General features: G+C 37.8%; 1 pseudogene; it reads left to right on the top strand.

Annotated features, from left to right (window-relative positions):
• The first annotated feature begins 1,657 nt into the window (after nucleotides 1–1,657).
• LOC112476308 lies at nucleotides 1,658–1,776 on the top strand (annotated as a pseudogene).
• Nucleotides 1,777–4,759: the final 2,983 nt, after the last annotated feature.

The raw sequence follows: 4,759 nt of genomic DNA, 5'->3' as shown, positions 1-4,759 counted from the left end.
TAGACTTATAGAAGAGTTGCAAAGATGCTATAGGAAGTTTCCATATACCCCTCACCCAAATTCCCCTATGATTAATAGCTTATATTACTATGCAATATTTGTCACAACTGAGGAACTAACTTTGGTAAATTATTATTAATTGAACTCTACACTTTATTTGAATTTTACCTGTTTTTCTCAATGTAAGGTTTTCGAATCATTATTTATATACCATACTAGTTGATAGTGTCCTATTTAGTGCTGTCTTTGCCCAGTTTTGATATCAGTGTTATATCCACTTCATAACCCTTCTCTGTGCACTGGAATAGTTTAGAAGGGATTGGAATTATTTCCTTACTGGTTTGAAAGAATTGATCTGTGGAATTGATAGAATTGGAACTATTTGGGGGAAGTTATATGCACTAAGATAATTGTCAAGAGAGGAGCATTAATAATATTCTAGCTAAGACTTTGGCCTTACCTTCCAATGTACTCCCTAGTTGGGATATGCAGAAACACTTGTAGAATTCTCACCTAAGCCAGATTGACCTGGATGCTCTTGTGGAAAGCAGACTGAAATATCTACCTAGCCTCTTCCCTTAAACCTACATGAGAATCTGGAATTTTATATCTCTTTAATAAAGAAAGTCCAAACCAGAGCCTTGTAATTGGTGCAAAAATAACAGAACAAAAATCAAAAGTGTCAGAGTTCGATATAATGTTCATAGAGCCTGCTCTTAACCCTTTAGGCTCAGGCTCTTCCCTAGAATTTTGATTCAGTCTGAAGTGGGGCCTAGCATCCAACATTTTGAACAAATTGTCAGGTACTGCTCCTTGGTCCAGGGACAACACTTTTGAGAAACATTGCCTTAAAGTATAGTTTGTATAGAAATAATAAATGCGTCATTGTTTCTCTTTATTTCCCAGTTCTTTGAACAATAATTCAGTTCTCTAACAGCCTCCAAAGATGACCAGTGATTTTTATTTTTATAACATTATGAACTCAAGCATTGTTTTAAACATAATCAGTGTGTTTCAGTTACTTGCAGGTATTCAGTTTCTTTTTGGAGCTTAGGTTATGTCATGTTTGGCCTCTGGGAGCTTTTTCAAGTAGGCCCCCTGTGTTCTTTTGACCTGACCCACGCCAACAGTCTTTGAAAGCTTCCTTATTTTGGGGTATCAACAAAATGCTCCAGACTCACCTTGTAAATTTTATATCCCAAACTTGAAATTCAGCTATTTCCCCAAAGAGTCTTGGTGGTTCCTTTTAATGTGAATCTATATTATATTTTTGCTATTTTTTCTAGTTATGAAAGCATATTCTCATTGCAGAAAGTATGGAAATAGCATAATAGTGTAAAGAAGCAGAAAAATAATCCTACCATTTTAAAGCAACCACTGATAACATTATAATATATTCCTTGCCAGATCTTTTGCAGTGAAATTCTTCATGGTTGAAACCCCGTTATATATATAAACTAATATCTTGCATTTTTAATTTTTAAAAGAATATAAGAATTTTCCTATATCATTAAAAACTTTCATAAACATCTTTTTAATAGTAGCATCATATCCCATTATACAGACCTAACATAATTTCGCTAATCATTCTTCAATATTGGACATTTGTTCTTGTAAATTATGCTTCAGAGGCAGCTATATGCTTAAATCTTTGATTCTCTATAGCCATGCTACTCTGAACACACCCGATCCTGTTTGATCTCAGAAGCTAAGCAGGGTCGGGCCTGGTTAGTACTTGGATGGGAGACCACCTAGGAAGAGCAGGTGCCGTAGGTGTAAAAAAAAAAAAATCTTTGATCCTGTTTTATATCGTTTCTTTAGAATCTAATCGAGAAGTAAACTTTATGGATCAGGGAATATGAACATATCTTAAAGCTCATGAAACCTATTATCAAATTGCTCTCCAGAAACCATTATACCCTCGCCAGCATTAAGCATTTTCATTTTAAAATCTTTGCTAGTGTGATTGATAGGTAAAAATTACTCATTGTTGTCATTTGAACTTTTATTCTAAATATATTAACACTTGATCTATTATGATAGTGCAAATATTTCCCCCAATTTATCATTTGCCTTTCAGTTTTGGATTAGTTTTTGACATACAGAAAACTTCTATATTCATTTTCTAATACCTTCTTTTGAAACTTCTTTCATTAGATTTATAATGTCTACATCAGTAACACAAATAAAAAGGAAGTTTGAATCCAGTTTATATAAATTAACTATCAAACCGTTTTTGCTAACATATATATGTTCTATAAAGTAAGAAATAAGAGCAAGAAGACTTCGCAGTCTACCATGTGGTCACACGTGAGTGGAGACCCACCCTCACACTGTAATCTGGGTGTAGCAGGGCCCTTTCTTCCCAATTCTGCTCATCTATAAGAGACAGTAATTGAGTCTCCCATATTTGATGGGGGCAATTTTTGTTAAGATAGTCACTGCTGAAAACCAGTTGTGATTTAATAATCCACATGGGCCAAAAACCCTTCAAAAATGTCTGTCAGATCCCCGTGATGGGACCAGGGACAGCAAAGCCTTCTTATAGCCACTCTGCCAGAGCCTTGCTGTTCTCCATCAGAAAAGCAGGCAGAACTATAACAGAGGGGAAGGATAAGGTCATCTCAATATAGGAGCACAATATGAGAGGAACAGGCTTAGAACTCAGTCTGGTTTGTGCCATAAAAGCCATATTTGAGTCTCTGCACAGATGTGCCCCAGTGGGATTTTCCTCCAGTTGACTCTACTTTCTCTCTATGTCAACCTTCCCCTTTCCTCCTACAATTCTTTCTCATGAAGTCATACAGTATCATTCCTTCACCCACCCTCTTCACTTAAGAAACTCCCTGCACACTTTAGGATTAGAATTTCTTCCTTTGCATTTTGCAGGCTTCAGTAGTGTCTCATGTTTTTCCTGTGTGCTCATTGCAGTTTTCTTCTGCTCAATTCATTGCTTGGTTGGGAGTGGTGAGGTGGGTTGAGCCTTAATTTTAATTTCCTAAAAAGAAAACTGGATTTAAAAATTTTAGCCTAATATGTAAACACATTTCATCAAAGCGAGTATCATTTTTGTTAAAGATAATACAGTTTAATGTATGCCAAGAGAGAAATAATTTATATCAGTGTGACTCTGGCCTTGCCCATTTTGGAACCGTAAACCTCACCATTATCGTATTAAGGAGCATTTGGCAATCTCTGAACCTGGCTAGCTTTACAGAAGGAACCACACTAGCCCTAAAAGGCCTTTCCTTGCTAGGCAGGATGGATGATGTCTGCTCCAATTAATTCGAGAGTCAGTTTATCTCACCTCAAAATGGCATGCTCCCCACCTGTCACCAAGATAAATTATATTCCTGGAGGATTGTCAACCTCCATATTTGCTTTGGCTCATCTACTAATTATATTTTTCAGAATAAGTTTATACACATAACAGATTTTTAAGAGAGAAATATAAGTTCAGTTTTGCTCATGTAAGTCTTTTGAGGTAGAAAATTTAGTTTTATAGCAGTCTTCTGTTTCTACTGATGGAGCTAGGAACTGGGAAGATTTTCCTCATTGTGAGCAAAACATTTGGATGATTATTTATTTAAACGTGTGACCAGTAGGCCTACCTTGTCCTGGTACTAGGTTTAAAAGGGCATTTTTCTCTCTTTATATAGCTAAGCTAAAGCTATGGTTCTGTCCTCATGGTATGCTGAGTTTAGGGGAGGATATGAAATGATTTGCATAAGGGGATTTGATGATAGGAAGACCTCCTGGAGTCCCTTTGTGTCTCAAACATGAGCTTCAGGGCTGGAAATAATACAAAGGTCCACAAACAGGAGCTCTCTATGGGTGGGTCTGGGCTGGGGCCAGTGGTGCAGCATATGGGGCTTTGAATGGGATTGGAGGGCTATGCTTCATTCTGAGCTTGAGGTTGGCAAATGTTGCAGGCTCAGCCTACCCCCCTCCCCAGCAGGGTGTGGAACTTTGGGGGAAAGGACTAAACATATGTTTTTAAACTGACCAAGTTATAAGCTTGGAACCTAAGGATGAGGTTCTGCTGTGGCAGTGAAGGATCTTTGTAGAGATTATTGCTGCAGCTGTAGACAAGCAGCCCTCTGAACAATGGAGGTTTGGGAGGAACGTGCTTTCCAGTTTTCCTTCTTCATAGATTTTTGGAAGCAGGATGGATCTCTCTATAAACTGAGCGAACTTTTAGTGCTCTTCACATTTGGGCATGGTGCGGGCTTCAAGAGGAAGAGACTGGATTTTTCAAAGTTGCTCAAGCCAGAAATGTTATATTTCTTTTTTTTTTCTTAATAAATTCCTAATGACTCTACCTCTAAAATCTAAATGAATCTATCTGCTATTCCTTATTTCTTCTAGTTGGAAATAAAGAATGCTAGTTCGGGCCCCTGGCATTGTTTTCCTGGTTTATTAGCCTTCTAACTCCTGTTTCAGCTTCCTGTATAATTCACATTGTGCACAGAGTTAACTTTCCGAAATATAAACCAGTCTTGCCACTCCCCTGACTTAACATCCTGCTCGTAATAAAAATCAAATCTCCCTAGTCTGGCCTACAAGGCCCCTACTGGGTCTGATCCCTTCTCCAGTCTCTTCTCATTGTTCTTCTCCTTGACCACTGTACTTCACCCACATGACTGTTTCTGGAACAGGAAATTTCATTCTCAACTTAGGGCATGGGCATCAGCCCGCACTGCACTTCTCCTGACTCCTTATTACCTCCTTGTCACAATATCAGAGAGACTTTTTTTGG

Source organism: Pteropus alecto, unplaced genomic scaffold, assembly GCF_000325575.1.
Source record: "Pteropus alecto unplaced genomic scaffold, ASM32557v1 scaffold402, whole genome shotgun sequence".
NCBI classification, from domain to species: Eukaryota; Metazoa; Chordata; class Mammalia; order Chiroptera; family Pteropodidae; genus Pteropus; species Pteropus alecto.
This window is presented reverse-complemented; position numbering and strand designations above follow the sequence as displayed.